This window comes from Chiloscyllium plagiosum, unplaced genomic scaffold, assembly GCF_037043375.1.
Source record: "Chiloscyllium plagiosum isolate Xiang-an unplaced genomic scaffold, Cpla_swu_hap1 HiC_scaffold_41, whole genome shotgun sequence".
NCBI classification, from domain to species: Eukaryota; Metazoa; Chordata; class Chondrichthyes; order Orectolobiformes; family Hemiscylliidae; genus Chiloscyllium; species Chiloscyllium plagiosum.
Genome location: NW_028270179.1, coordinates 35879400 through 35896077, shown reverse-complemented (window position 1 = coordinate 35896077; position 16678 = coordinate 35879400). Strand labels below are relative to the sequence as shown.

At 44.3% G+C, this 16678-nt stretch overlaps 1 long non-coding RNA gene across 5 annotated transcripts in view; it reads left to right on the top strand.

Annotated features, from left to right (window-relative positions):
* LOC148138229 (uncharacterized) overlaps positions 1 to 16678 on the top strand; it is a 95639-nt gene that overhangs the window by 6006 nt on the left and 72955 nt on the right. For 4 of the 5 annotated variants that reach the window (XR_015754021.1, XR_015754017.1, XR_015754018.1 and 1 more), the window contains one exon: positions 1620 to 4240. The exons of the other annotated variant lie outside the window; for it this stretch is intronic. This is a non-coding gene — a long non-coding RNA (uncharacterized LOC148138229). Of the gene's footprint in view, positions 1 to 1619; positions 4241 to 16678 lie in introns of those variants that run through there. 5 annotated transcript variants of the gene reach the window in all.

The following is a 16678-nucleotide window of genomic DNA, read 5'->3' as shown; positions in this document are numbered from 1 at the left end:
AGAGTCTCTTATTGGTTTTGTTTTCATGTTACTCGTGTGGGATCATGTTCAAATAACGACTGAAATCAGGGAGTGGCGAAAATCGCCTCTTTATTCGACAGTCACCACACAAGTTGTATTGAACAAGCCTAGATTGCTGTTAAGTCTTTCGACTTTTAGAATGGGTTACAGGTCTCGGTTCATTAGTATGTAAGTCCTAGAATTTCTTTCAAGTAACGTTCTCGAGACGACTTAAGGTTTCTTTTTAAAAAGTCGTGACATCTCAGCTCATACAATGCATTAAAGGTGTGAGGTTAGAGTCATATCTATATCCCTATCATGAGCCAGACTGTTCTATTTTCAAAGTAGGAATTTTTAAAATGTTACATGGATTGACTGCCTGCAGATTGTATGCTTCTGGAACAAAATAGAATGTATCTGCAATTACAATTCTGCAAATGCAAATTCATCCGATAGACTTATATGTGAGAGTGTGTGCATGTGAGTGGGATAGAGAGTGAGAGAATGGGTGTGTGCATGTGAGTGTGAGTGCTTTTGAGAGTGTGTTTGCTTGGTAGAGTACATGTGAGTGTGACAGAGTCTCAGCCTCGAGGAATGACCTCTCCCTCTCTCTGTCTCTCCCCTTTCCCCCTCCCTCTGGCATGCAATCACACACATGTCAGTCTATGGGGTGAATTTGCATTTTGCAGAACTGTAATTGCAGACACATTCTATTTTGTTTAAAAAACATACAGTCTGCAGGTGGTCAATTCACGTAACATTTTATAAATTTCTGTTTTGGAAATAGAACCAGGCTGGCTCAAGATTGGGAGCCAGACAGACTCTAACCTTATACCTTTAATGCACTGTCTGAGCTGTCATGTCATTTTTTTTAACAAAGCTTTAAGTCATCTCGCGAATGTGATTTCAAAGAAGTTCTGGGACTTGCGTATTAATGAGCGGGCATAGATTTAAACTGAGGGGTGATAGATATAGGACAGATGTCAGAGGTATGCTCTTTACTCACAGAGTAGTTAAGGGTATGGAATGCTTTGCCTGCAACGGTAATAGATTCGCTAACTTTAAGTCATTGGACAAGCGTGGACGTACGTGGAATAGTGTAGGTTAGATGTACTTCAGATTGGTATGATAGGACGGCACAACATCGAGGGCCGAAGGGCCTGTATTGCGCTGTTATGTTCTATGAACCGAGGCCTGCAACCCAAAGACGAAAGACTTAACAGCAAACTAGGTCTGTTCAACATATTTCAGTTATATGACACTGTGATCATTTGTTATAAATTCTGTGTCTTCTGAGGGCTGCTGCCTGGATTGGAGGGCATGTCTTATGAAGAAAGGTTGAAGGAGCTAGGGCTTTTTTCACTGGAGCGAAGAAAGATGACAGGAGACTTTGTAGAGGTGTACAAGATGATAAGATGCATAGATAGAGTGGATAGCCAGAGACATTTTCACAGGGTGGAAATGGCTATCATGAGGAGACCTTATTTCAGGCACATTTGATGTTATGAGCCCACAGTTGCTTCAGCTTTTGTCTATTCTGTTGAAAATGTCAGGTTTCTGCAGGCAGTTTTGCAACTATTAGTTGGTTTGATGCTTTACTTTTCTTTTATTTGAATTAGTTCCATGCTGAATTGGATTCTAAATAAGAAGAACAAAGAAAATTTACAGCCCAGGAACAGGCCCTTCAGCACTCTACGCCTGAGCCGATACAAATGTACTGTCTAAACATGTCGGTCAATTCCTAAGCATCTGTATCCCTCTACTCCCCGCCTACTCGTGCATCTGTCCAGACACATCGTAAATAAATCTACCGTGCCTGCCTCGACCACCTATGCTAGTAACGCGTTCCAGATGCCCACCACCCTCTGTGTGAAGTACTTGCCATGTGTATCCCCCTTAAACTTTCCACCTCTTGCCTTGAAAGCGTGACCTCTCGTTATTGAATCCTTCACCCTGGGAAAAAACTTGTCTCTATCCATCCTGTCTATACCCATGATTTTGTAAACCTCAATCTCCTTTTTTCTAATGAAAACAATCCTAACCCACTCAATCTCTCTTCTTAGCTAGCACCTTCCATACCAGGCAACATCCTTGTAAACCTTCTCTGCACCCTCTCCAAAGCGTCCACATCCTTTTGGTAATGTGGCGACCAGAACTGTACACAGTATTCTAACTGCGGCCGAACCAATGTCTTGTACAATTTTAACATGACTTGCCAGCTCTTATACTCAATACCCCGCCCAATGAAGGCAAGCATACTATAGATGCCTTCTTGACCACTCTATCCGCCTATGCAGCAACCTTCAGGGTACAATGAACCTGTACTCCCAGATCTCTCTGCCCATCAACGTTTCAAGAAGATTTCACTAACTTCGGAACTGTGGCTCTCCGTCCAAGTTTGTAAAAACAACAAACTGCCCACAAAATCATTTCCCTCTGTTGAATTCACATAATTACCGAGTGTGAGATGTTGTGTTATAGACTAGTTTTATTATCTCACTCATCAGCTCGCTATATTAATTAATACAGACTTCCCGTTAACCTTTTTTAAAATTTGTTTAATTCTTTTGTGGGACTTGGCTGGCCAGCTTTGATAGTCCATCTGTATTTGACCTTGAGAAGATGATGGTGAACTGCCTTCTTGAATCACTTGCTGTGGGTTGACCCACAAAGCCTGGAGGGAGGGAATTCTAGGATTTTGACCCAATGACTGTGAAGGAATGGCGGTATTTTTCCAAGTCAGGGTGGCTTAGAGGGGAAGTCGCAGGTGGTGGTGTTCCCAAGTACCTGCTGCCTTTGTCCTTCTAGGTGGAAGTTGTTGTGGGTTTGGAAGGTGCTGTCTAAGGATCTTTGGTGAAGTTCTGCAGTTCATCTTGGAGGTAGTACACACTGCTGCTAATGAGTGCCAGTGGTGCAGGGATTGAATGTTTGTAGATGTGGTGCCATTCAAGCGGGTTGCTTTTTGCTGAATGATGTCAAGCTTCTTGAGTGTTGTTGGAGCTGCACACATCCAGGCAAGTGGAGAGTATTCCATCACACTTCTGATTTTTGCCTTTTAGATGGTGGATAGACTTTGGGGTGTCAAGAGTTGAGTTACTCGCCACAGTATCCCCTAGTCTCTGACCTGCTCTTGTAGCCACTGTTTATGTGGTTAGTCAAGTTGAGTTTCTGGTCAATGGTAACCCCAAGGATGTTGACAGTGGGAACCAGTGATGGTAATACTGTTGAATGTGACGGGGCGGTGTTTAGAGTGTTTCTTATTACTAACCCATTAGTTACTATAACACAATTTCTTTAATTTATTCATAAAACCACAGTTGTGTAGTATCCAAATTTGAAAACAACCCTTTCAAACCCATCACTGCATTTTCACACCTTATCAGCCCCTGCTACAAGCAATGTTTACCTCAGCATACGGAACAATACCATCCCCAACAAGTCTCTGTGAAACATTTCTTGTTGAATACCATTTAACTGGGCCATTATCCCTTCAAGAAACTAACCGACAAACAGCGCTCGCATGAAATTGCATGAAGGAATGAAACTCATACCGGCAAATAGTAAATAAATCTAACCACACGGCGGCAGTAATCAGTTTATATCCTTTATTATGACATCTAACGTATTTAGAGCATGTCGGCCTAGTATGTTTACTTACATTTTACTAAGTTAAAAGACAAAAGAATGAATACCTCTAAATATGGAAGCAGACCACACAGACATCCCATTAGAAGTAGCAGTCAGCACATTGTTTTACCCATCTCCTGTCTCCCAGGACAGAAACCCTTCAAACCTTTGTGTACTACAGATGAAAAATGTAGCACGATAGGAAGGTTAGGTAAGAACTGTGTATAAAGGGGCTCTTGTAAGATGGGAAGTAAATTTGTTAGTAAACAGAAATGCACATTTTTAAATTTTTTTATCCTATGTGGAAATCAAATTGGATTGTTGCATATAACTTTGATTCAGGATTTTATTGTCGCTCCGAACTAGTGCTGTGATTGTGGAATAAAGAGGGTTGTGGATGATGGGGAGGGTAGGGGGCAGTCAGAGCTCCTGTTACTCACTCCCTGGTGGATGATGGTGTGGGTAGGGGGCAGTCCCAGCTCCTGCTGTTCCCTCCCTTGTGGATAATGGGAGAGTGAGCAGTCCCAGTTCCTGTTGCTCACTCCCTTGTGGATGATGGGGAGGGTAGAGATCAGTCCCAGTTCCTGTCGGTCACTCCCTTGGGATAAAGGGGGGGGGGGGGGGGGGAGGGAGAGAGAGCAGTCCCAGTTCCTGGTACTCACTCCCTTGTGGATGATAGGGAGGTTAATGAGCTCTGAGTGAAGAGGTGTGGGATATGAGATGTGAGGGTTCAATGGTTGGGCCAAGCGGAGGGGCCCTGTTGCTCATTCCCGGGTTGATATTGGGGGGGAAGGGGATAGTTCTAGCTCCTTTTGCTCACTCCTTTATAGGTAATGGGGAGGATGGGGGCACTCCCAGGTCCGGTTCCTCACTCCCTTGTGGATTATGGGGGGAGAGGGGCAGTCCTAGTTCCTGTTGCTGACTGCTTTGTGGATGACAGGGAGTATCAGGGGCTGATCCAGCTTCTGTTGCTCACTCACCGGTGGGTAATGGGGGTCAGGTTGCAGTCCCAGGTCCTGTTTGTCACTCCATTTTGGATAATTGGGAGGGTAGGGGGCAGTCCCTGCTCCTGTTACTCACTCCCTTGTGGATGAAGGGGGCGGGGTCATTCTCAGCTCCTGTTGTTCACTCCCATGTGGATAATGGGTTAGCGGGCAGCCTCGGCTCCTATTGCTCACTCCCTTGTGGAGGATGGGTGGAGAGGGGGCCGTGCCAGCTCCTGTTGCTCACTGCTTTGTGGATGATTGGGGGAGCAGGGATAGTTGCAGCTCCTGTTGCTCACTCCCTTGTGTATGATGGGGCAAGTTGATGAGCTCTGAATGAAGAGGTGTAGGGTTCACTGGTTGGGCCAAGGGCAAAGTCAGGCAGCGAGCAGACCATCCATTGAAATGAGCTCAGGGCGGAGAGGTGTTGTTATTGTCAGCCAGGCCGACCATTGAGAGGGTGCGAGGGCAGTGAGGGACAGGCTGTTCACCCTTTAGCTGGGTGTGCCGCTACTTAGTCAGGGCCAATGGGCAACAATGGGAGAGCAGGATCCGTGTTTCTTCCAATTGGAGCAATGATTGGGGTGACAGAAATGGCGGGGATTGGCCAATACAGCACCTTGGAACGATGAAGTGGGAAAAGGCTGTGAACCACAAATGCTGGAGAACACAACAGGTCAGGCAGCATCCATGGAGAGAGCAAGCTAACGTTTCCACTCTTGATGATTCGTTATCAGAGCTGAAGTGAAATGGGGACGGGGCAACATTTATCCTATCATGGGGGACAGGATTCTCCCCGTGTCTGCGTGGGTTTCCTCCGGATGCTCCGGTTTCCTCCCACGGTCCAAAGATGTGCAGGTCAGGTGAATTGGCCATGCTAAATTGCCCGTAGTGTTAGGTAAAGGGGTAAATGTAGGGGAATGGGTGGGTTACGCTTCGGTGTGGACTTGTTGGGCCGAAGGGCCTGTTTCCACACTGTAAGTAATCTAAGTAATCTAATCTAATCTAAGGATAGTGGTGGAGAAAAGATGTTGATCGTTCAGTTTAAGTGATTGGAATGTGAGAAGGACAGACAATGATGTGTCTCCCTTGAAAGTTACAAGTCACACACCACCAGGTTATAGTCCAAGAGTTTTATTTGGAAGCTCTAGCTTTCCTTTATCAGCCAGTTGTGGAGTAGAACATTGAACAGTACAGCACAGTACAGGCCCTTCGGCCCTCAATGTTGTGCTGACCTTTTGTCCTACTCTGAGATCAAACTAACCTTTCATCTTTGGGTTGCAGGTCTTGGTTCATTTATATGTAAGCCCCAGAACTTCTTTCAAGTCACATTATTGAGATAAATTAAGGCTTTGTTAAAAAAAGATCAGACAGTGCATTAAAGGTATGAGATTAGAGTCTATCTGGCTCCCAATCTTGAGCCAGTCTGGTTCTATTTCTAAAATAGGAATTTATAAAATGTTACATGATTGACTGCCTGCAGATTGTAGGTTTTTTGAACAAAATAAAATGTATCTACAATTATAAAGATGAAAGACTTAACAGCAAACTAGGTTTTTTCAATATATCATTTCAGTTATATGACACTGTGATCATTTGCTATAAATTCTGTGTCTTATGAGGGTGGAGAGGAGATTTACGAGGCTGTTGCCTGGATTGGAGGACATGTCATATGAAGAAAGCTTGAAGGAGCTAGGGCTTTTCTCATTGGAGCGAAGAAGGATAACAGGAGACTTTACAAAGGTGTACAAGATGATAAGATGCATAGATAGAGTGGATAGCCAGAGATATTTTCCCAGCGTGGAAATGGCTATCATGAGGGGACATCATCTTAAGGTGAAGGTTTAGGGGAGACATCAGAGGTAGGTTCTTTACTCAGAGACTGGTGGGTGCATGGAATGCACTGCTTGCGGTGGTAATAGTTCCAGATGCATTAAGGACATTGAAACAACCCTTGGATTGGTACACAGATAATAGTAAAATGTAGGGGCAGGTGTTGCACATTTTGAGGTTACATTGGAAGAGGGGGTGGTATTGGTGGTATCAAAGTTTTTACCGATCCGAAACAAGGCTCAGACAAGTATTTGAATTGTTGAAAATCAATCTTTATTAGATTAATTACAGTGTGGAAACAGGCCCTTCGGCCCAACAAGTCCACACCGACCCGCCGAAGTGCAACCCACCCATTCCCCTACATTTACCTAACACTATGGGCAATTTAGCATGGCCAATTCACCTGACCTGCACATTTTTGGACTGTGGGAGGAAACCGGAGCACCCGAAGGAAACCCACGCAGACATGGGGAGAATGTGCAAACTCCACACAGTCAGCCGCCTGAGTCGGGAATTGAACTCGGGTCTCTGGCGCTGTGAGGCAGCAGTGCTAACCACTGTGCCACCGTACCGCCCACGGTGGCACATTTATTTCATCATGCATGGGGGGTAGTCCTATAAACATATATTGTTCAATATGTCGTATCAGTTGCACGACAGTCTGACCTTGTGTTATAAATTCTGTGTCTTCTGATCCTGCCCTACGAGCTGCCTGATGAAGGAGCAGTGCTCTGAAAGCTAGTACATCCAAATAAATCTGTTGGACTATAACCTGGTGTTGTGTGATTTTTAACTTTGTTCACCCCAGTCCAACACCGGCACCTTCACATCACAACTATATACATATTGGAAGCAAACACCAAAGAGTCATTCGAATTATGGTCTTTTATAATAAAAATCATGGGAATGTCATGTATAGACTTTTACTTTTAGTAATACGTGCAGTTATGATAAAACACCATGCTGATAAGAAATAAATGGAGATAAAGCTTTACTGCTACTTAGTTAGTATAGTTATAGAATCCCTACAGTGTGGAAGCAGGCCATTTGGTCCAACAAGTCCACATTGACCCTCTGAAGAGTAACCCGCCCACATCCATTTGCCTATTTTAGATCAGAGTGGTGCTGGAAAAGCACAGCAGGTCAGGCAGCATCCGAGGAGCAGGAAAATCAATGTTTCGGGCAAAAGCCCTTCTTCACCCTGTTACTCTACACTTCCCCTGACTAATGCACCGAACCCACATGTCCCTGAACATTATAGGCAATTTAGCACAGCCAATTCACCTAACCTGTACAACTTTGGATTGTGGGAGTGTGAGAAACAAAAGCTCACTCACTTCAATAATTTCAGTCCGAGACCAAAAATCTGAAACAGTGTTGTTTATTTGTACACTTGCAAGTGGGTGCAATGTCTAATGCCAGGTAAGGCAATGACAAATGCACATCAAATCCAACAAACTCTCGAAATTTATACAGTTTGAATCCCCATATTTTTTTCTTATTTCATTGTTTGCCCCCATCCTCCGCTTACGTCATTCATTTCCTTAAGACTGATCCCACAACTTCTGTTTATCCGGCCTTGTCCGTGACAAATGCCTATCTCTGGCCCCCCCATAAGGTTGTTTGACGTCATCCCATCCTTTGCTTACCATTATCTACTCCCTCCATCTGCGCTGCCCCTCACAGCATCTTATCACTAAGCCCTTTTAATTGGGGTTTGTTCCTGTGTCTCTGTACAAGTGGGAAACAGATGTTTTTCCTGTTTGCCCATACATCTACCATTGTTCTATAATCATGTCTCATGCTAACATATCATTTTTTTAGCTGAATATATATATTTCCTCATTCTTGTCCTGTATCAGAATTTATAGTTGCAGAAATAACATTAATTCATCTATATCCCACAATTTCCCCTTTTTCTTTTCATTACCATTTGTTATCTTCTGCATTTTTGTCTCTTTTTTTTTTAAACATTGTTCCCAAAATTCGCAAGCATCATTTCAGAGATTTCATCCATCTTGGTTTCACTCATATCCTCATTATTTAGCCGATAAAGTTCCTCTGTCTGATTCCCTCTTAGGGGCATCTGTTTCATCAAGGCTGTTTCAATCAGTCTTTGGGTGAGCCCTCGTATACAGGGTATGACACAACAGCCAATGGCCACCAATACCCTGACTACTACTATCAGGGAGGTAAGGATAGAAACCACCACCCCCTTCCATTTTCCAAACCAGGATTCAAGCCATCCCATGAGAGATGTGTCTACTCCTGAATTCTCAGCCAGTTCCTCTGCTAAGGTAGTCAATCCCCGTAAGGCCCGAGTAATTGAACCATCAGGCACAGTATTATTAGGAATAAAGGTACAACAGCTTCCTCCTAACATCACACACACACACCCTTTTTCTGCTAAAATCATATCAAGGGCTATCCTGTTTTCCCATGCCATCAATTGTCGCATCAAGCTGTTCTGATATTCCTTTAACCGCCTCTCTTGTATAATTTATAAATCGCTGGTGATTATAAAAAATGTAATTTATCCAATCTACATTTTTATTAATTGTTACCCACCAAAAGAGAGCTGACTCAAAGCCTGCTGCAATCTGGTTACGAGCTTTGAATTCATCAGGCACTCCCCTAGGGACTCCTACCGAATCGAGATAAATCCTGTCATCGAAAGAAGTGTCTAACAGTAATCTCTTACCCCTTCCCTTTTTCCCTACGATCTTTTCCTTCTCAAATGCCAAGGTTAATGGAATTGCCAATTGTACAATTGCACATATCCCTCTCCAATCCGGAGTAGGGTGGGTCCCAATATTTTGCCTCCACAGTACCACCACAGATCTGCTCGGGGAACCTTTAGTGTTGAGTAGTTCCCTCCCTTCTCCGTTTCGGTAACATTCTTAATCTCTGTACATAATTTCAGCTCCCCCAAATCTCTCGACCGACTTGTACCTCGCGTGTGCACACATGACGTGTGATTTCCAACTGCGGCGGAAAACGTGGGGGGAACTTTTGCATCTTTCTCCTCCAAGGGAGGGAACATTAGAGATAGGGAGGTACAATTCCTATCATTCCATGCAGTCTCATCCTGGTACAGGGCTATCATACATTTCATGCACTTCCTGTCTCGCTTCCAGCCGAGCGGAAAGGGAACCACCTGGGCCACTGGTCTACCAGAGGCACATACATAGCAATTGCTTTTGCTCAGACTTTTTACAGTATACTTTACCCATTCAACCCAGGCATTTGCATCCCCGTACCCAGTTTCTATTTCGATGGTCTGTTTCAAATCCTTTACCTCTACAATTTTTACTACTTTAGGATCATCGGGAGGGGTGAAGGGTTGTATCTTATTACCCAGTAATTCTATCCGTTTTCCCTGTCCTACGCTAATTCAAAAACATCAGCCCACGAACTCCTTACCATTTGTTTTCATTTCAATCCCAAATGTTTCATTTAATTGTATCTCATAAGTGCCCTCCCCCCCCCCCCCAGAATTGCTTCGTGCCATGTGGTTTTCCTTATCGTTAAGTATATTGGATTACACTTCTTATCGAGACAATCGCGAGCTGGTCGGAAGGGGGCCCGGTGTACTGTGACGAGACCATTATACCAAGTACCATCCCCGAGGCCATCCCCAAAAGACTTAAGATGTATCTCTGAGCTGCGGTATTGTCTATGATTAGCTACATTCCCACAATTTACTAAGCTGCATGCATCAGTGTCTATTACTTGTGGATTATCAGACTCAGGAACCATTAATAATACATATGAAAACGATATTTGACAAAATCCCAATACCAAGAGGGCTAGCATCATAACTCTAAGCATTCCCAGTATTCTAATCATCATGCTGAAGCACAAAAAGGCTTAATATACAATATTACAGAAATAATCCCGCGTTCGCGCCGCCACTGTATAGTCAGTTACTCAAAGTCTCTTTAGTCTGAGTTTCAGCGGGTCTTGTGTTGATTCGGCTGTCCAGACTTCTTCCTCAACTGGAGGGTCCACAGGCCCTTTGATCCGAGTGTAATGAGTCCAGCCTTTCTCCGCCATCCTTATTGCCGTTTCGGTGGTCAAAAGAGCCTGGTACGGCCCTTCCCAGTCCGGCTGCAATTTAGTCTCTGTCCATGATTTTACTAAGACCCAATCTCCTGGCCAGATGGGGTGAACAGCGAATTCAAGGGGCGGAGTCTGTGCCAATAGACCCTGTTTTCTGAGGAAAGATAAAGAGGAGGACAAGCCCAGTATATACTTCTTTAAAAACAGATCTTTAGTTTCGGGAATTGGCAATTCTCCATTCGTTCCCAGATAAGGTAATCCAAATAAGATTTCATAGTGGGATAGTCCCAAATCTTTCCTCCGCCAAGGGACAAGCCCAAAAGGCATCCTTTAAATCTATCACACTAAACCATCTGTAATCATGAGGGATCTTACTTAATAATGTATAGGGGTTTGGTACCACTGGATGCCTGATCTGTACTATTCGATTTAATGTTCTCAAATCCTGCACCGATCGATAAGTTCCATCAGATTTCTGCACTGGTCGAATTTGGAGACATACATGGCTCCAACAGTCCATCTCTAATCAGTCCCTCAATTACTGGCTGCAGTCCTCGTTTACCTTCTATGGAAATAGGGTATTATCGTTCACAGACAAAGTCCCCTTTCCGTTTTAAATTTATTAAAAGTGGAGGGATCTGTAGTTTTCCACGATTCCCTTCTCTAGCCCATACAATAGGGTCTATCTTTCTCTCTGCATCCTCTGTCAACATTGCCAGTTGTACAACTAATTCCTTTTCCTGAATTCCAATCTCCAGTCCTAAAGGGATAATTAAGTCTCTCCCCAGTAAGTTACTTCCTATATCAGGGATATATAGCTGTTCCCCTGTGACTCTATCCTTAGGACCTTCTATCATCATTGGTTCAAATACCGGAACAGTAAATCCTTCCCCTTTTACCCCCGAAACAGTAATTGATTGTGTTGACATTTCTGCTTTCTTTGGTTTAAAATTCAGCGATGACCGTGCCGCCCCCGTATCTACTAGGAAGACTGCCTCTTCCCTACAGAGTCCCACCTTCAAGTTTATCAAGGGTTCCTGGTGGGCCCCCGAGGGCAGGAACCCCTGACACCCCTATTCTTCATCAAAATTCATAAGCGGAATTGCCCTTTCTTCCCTTTGTAGATCAGGACACTCCCGCTTAAAATGCCCTATCTTTCCGCAATAATAGCATTCTGCCTGTGGAGACTTCCATCTCTGCCCCTGTCGCTTGAACCCTCTATCAAATGCTCCCCCTTGTCCTCTCCCTCTCCCTCTCTGTCCTACATGCTGCCACCCGCTGCTCCGGTTGCTCACTATTGGTTCCATTCTCCTCTTAACTACCTCATCAACCGTAGCTACCATCATTTTCGCCTTCCGTTTTTGTCTCTCATCCTCCCTCTTTAGAAACACTTTCTGTGTCTCTCTCAACAATTCATCTAATGGTTTTTCACTCCACCCTTCTATCTTCTGTATCTTTCTCTGTATGTCTGGCCATGCTTTTGTCACAAAATGTACTTTCAAAAGACCCTGTGCCACTGGGTCCTCGGTTCATTCCAGAATATTTCCGCATTGTGTCCCTTAATCTTTGCAAGCAAGCTGAGGGAGTCTCATCTTTCTCCTGTCTAACTTCAAAGGCTTTAATCAAATTCTGTGACTTTGGAACTGCCTCTCTTATTCCTTTTAGAATCAGGTCTTTCAATTCCTTCATTTCTTCTCTATGCTCCGGGTTTTGGTTTTCCCACTGGGGGTCTTTGAGGGGAAAGTTCACCTCTCCCTGTCCAGCATCCCCATCTTCAATCGGGTGTTCCCTGTCCCATATTTTAATAGCAGCTCCCCGTACAAGTCCCCTTTCCTCCCCAGTAAATAGTATATTCAAAATAGACATTAACTCAGCCCCAGAAATTGATCAATTTATTCAGACAACCCCACCGGATCCTCAACCAGGACCTTCATTTCCTTTTTAAATGTTCTGACCTCCCACTAGTGAGGGGGGCACTTACAAACCCAATCTCTTTGTCCACTATGGGTACCTCCCGAAGGGGATAAGTCGTTATGTTCTTCCCCTTTTTCTTTTTTTAACGAAATATTGCAATATTTCTAGCTCCCCATAACTTCAAACACCAATTCATCAATTCATGCTTGACTAACCTTTAAAGCCTGTTCCTAACTTATAAATATATTTTTATATTTACATTCATTTCTTCAGTATTTAATAGTTAAAATGCAAAATGCATACAGTTCCCAATTTTGCAATTCACTGTAATTACCCAGTTTTAGTCCTTTAATTTAAATCCAAAATTAGTTTTCTTAAATAGTCCTGACCAATCATTGCTCAATTACAATACTATAGGTCGTAAAATAATCAGAGCTGCCTTAAAAGAATTTGTCTAATCAAGTTTAAAAAAACTTCTAATGCATGAACAATGGCTGAATCCAAGGTCACAGATATTAACCATAGAATTTTGCTTTTACTACAATCTAATGTTGAACTGGAACTTCAACTGTCCTCCATAAATCGCTTTTATGTAAAGATAAAAGAGATTAGTTAGAAACTGATAGTAAGGCAGACATGATCTGTAAAAAGAACAGGAGTTATCATTCTTTTTTTTTTCTTCATAATCTCGATAGAATCCTTAACCTTAAAATAAATCATGTTAAGTTTCCATAATAAAAATCAGATTCAAAACAGCCCTGGAACTCAAGCTCCAGGGAATAAAACACAAACATTCAATCACCAACAAACAAATGTTCACTTAAACCAAATCACAAAGGGTTAAACTTCCTACCAGCTGTACAGCTCTTTTCATTCTCTCTCTCTCTCTCGCACATTGACATATAAATTCAGATATTTACAAACCCAGTCTTCGTCCGATCTGTACTTTGGCCAGAAGACAGCGGGACGAAGAATGGATTCCTTAATCCATACAAAGCAACAATATTTAATCATCTTTCTCCCTTTTACAAGTATTATTTTCCAATTCCACAACATCCTGCCCAAAGGACTTTCTGGAGGTATGTTGTAAGGGACCCCGCCTCCATTTCCATTGCCTTTTCCTTACTTTGTTTTCCCGGAGGCTTTTTCCTTACCCACAGCACAATCCATATTGAGTTCCTTCGTTAGTCCCTTATTAACTACTAAAACGCAATCCCGGCCACCAAGGCAATACTTAAAAGTCAATTTTCTTACCCTGGTCTGTGCACAGAGTTGCCTGGCCCCTTTTTTCCATATTGTCTATCAACCTCCTATCACTGTCTGATTCAGATGTCTCTCTTGTAGGATTCACACCAGTCACCCAAGGGAGCAGACCAAACCGGGACACGAGACCGCTCCTCAATGGGGAACGGACGCGTCTTCCCAGTGTCCAAGGCCAGCCACTCCCCCTGGCGATGGAAGAAAATCCCGGACAGCCCCCAATTGTGAGAAACAAAAGCTCACTCACTTCAATAATTTCAGTCCGAGACCAAAAATCGAAACAGTGTCGTTTATTTGTACACTTGCAAGTGGGTGCAATGTCTAATGCCAGGTAAGGCAATGACAAATGCACATCAAATCCAACAAACTCATGAAATTTATACAGTTTGAATCCCCATTTTTTTTCTTATTTCATTGTTTGCCCCCATCCTCCGCTTACGTCATTCGTTTCCTTAAGAATGATCCCACAACTTCTGTTTATCCGGCCTTGTCCGTGACAAATGCCTATCTCTGGCCCCCCCATAAGGTTGTTTGACGTCATCCCATCCTTTGCTTACCATTATCTACTCCCTCCATCTGCGCTGCCCCTCACAGCATCTTATCACTAAGCCCTTTTAATTGGGATTTGTTCCTGTGTCTCTGTACAAGTGGGAAACAGATGTTTTTCCTGTTTGCCCATACATCTACCATTGTTCTATAATCATGTCTCATGCTAACATATCATTTTTTTAGCTGAATATATATATTTCCTCATTCTTGTTCTGTATCAGAATTTATAGTTGCAGAAATAACATTAATTCATCTATATCCCACAGGAGGATTGTTCAGGTGACAGAAACTGTTCCTTCCCAGGGATTCCAGCCACAAAGGCCTGTCCTCACTCAGGCTCATGGATTATGACCACAAGATGTTTGATTGACAAACAAGTTGTTGCTTTAAAATGGTTACTGCTCTCTGTTTTTGGCAAAATACCTTGATTGTTCGCAATCATACATTTTAATCCTAAAACTGTTTTGCCCTTTCTGTAATCATTAAGCTATTCCATCTTTCATGCTGCCAAGTAGGCAATTTTATTCTTCCACAATGGTCGTGGATTGGACCAGGGTGGCCGGGAGAAAATAGGTCACTGCAAAATGCAGATGGCGAAAGGTAGAAAGGTATCTGATGGTGGTGTTCTGTTGAACTTTGCTGAAATGATGCAAAACGAACCTTTGAGTGCGGAGGCTGGTGAGATGAAAAGTGAGAACCAGGGCTGTTGTGAGTGATGGGAAGGGGCAAGGGCGGAAGGAGTGGTGATAGGTCAGGTGCAGTTGAGGGCCCTGTCAACCACAGTGGGCAGGAAACCATGGTCATGTCAGCAATGCTGCTTTGGGAGATGGCCTCATCCAAACGGATGCAACGGTGGCCAAGGAACTGGGAGAATGGCGCTGAATCATTGCAAGACGTACAGTGGGAAGAGCTGTAGTACAGGTAGCTACAGCAGTCGGTGGCTGTGTAGTGGATGGCAGTGGAACTTGGCTGTGGAGTCCAGTTTTGCCACACACGTTGCCCAACACTAACAAGCAAAGGGCTGTTAGGTTAATGGATGGCGGGAGGGGCGGGGGTCTAGCCAATCAGAAGACGAAACATTGACAGGCTATCTGGATGGACTGAAATGTTGACCAATCACGTTTCAGCTAATGTACACGACCGATGGACAATCAGAATGTCGAGGAGGCGGGGCGCAACATTTTGGACGGTTGAAAAGGCCAACTGGAGAACACCAGGGCGGGACAACAGAGAAAGTTGTCCAATTAAACCAATTGTAAAGCCTTATTGGGTGGGCCGATGTCCGTTGACACGGGAAGGGACCAATCAGATATTGCGAATGGACGGCATGTGACGGTGAAAGGGAGAGAGAGACCAATGAGGGATCGGGTTCGAAAACGCCGACCGGGTAGAAGATCTGATGGACGTAGCTACCAACCAATAGAGAGCAGGCGAGGAGCGGCCCGGGGGATGGGCACGCGGGCCGCCCAATCGGAGGGGGTGGTGTAAGCAGAGAGAGGCAGTGAAGGCCTGGGTGAGGAGGAATGACGGGTCTCGCGACCAATAGAAGGCGGCGCCGCCGCTCACTGAGTGAATTTTGAACAACAATGGCGGCATCGGTCAGGATTGGGCGCGAGGAGGAGACAGTGAGAAGGGAACGTGTGTCTGTCATATTGTGAGTTTTACTGAGCGAGGGAGATGTGTGTCTGTTACGTTGTGTGTTTCCCCTGAGTGTTTGATCTGTGTCTGTTATATTGTGTTTCACTGAGAGAGTGAGGTCTCCGTCTGTTACCCTGTGCGTCTCACTGAGTGAGTGAGGTGTGTCTGTGATCCTGTGTGACTCACTGAGAGTGAGTGAGATGTGTGTCTGTTACCCTGTGCGTCTCACTGAGAGTGAGTGAGATGTGTGTCAGTGATCCTGTGCGTCTCACTGAGAGTGAGTGAGATGGTGTGTCTGTTACCCTGTGCGTCTCACTGAGAGTGAGTGAGATGTGTGTCTGTAACCCTGTGCGTCTCACTGAGAGTGAGTGAGATGTGTGTCTGTTACCCTGTGCGTCTCACTGAGAGTGAGTGAGATGTGTGTCAGTGATCCTGGGCGTCTCACTGAGATTGAGAGACATGCGTGTCTGTTATCCTGTGCGTCTCACTGAGAGTGAGTGAGGTGTGTGTGTGTTATCCTGTGCGTCTCACTGAGAGTGAGTGAGATGTGTCTGTTATCCTGTGCATCTCACTGAGAGTGAGTGAGATGTGTGTCGATGATCATGTGCGTCTCACTGAGAGTGAGGGAGATGTGTGTCTGTTACCCTGTGCGTCTCACTGAGAGTGAGTGAGATGTGTGTCTGTTACCCTGTGCGTCTCACTGAGAGTGAGTGAGATGTGTGTCTGTTACCCTGTGCGTCTCACTGAGAGTGAGTGAGATGTGTCTGTTATCCTGTGCATCTCACTGAGAGTGAGTGAGATGTGTGTCGATG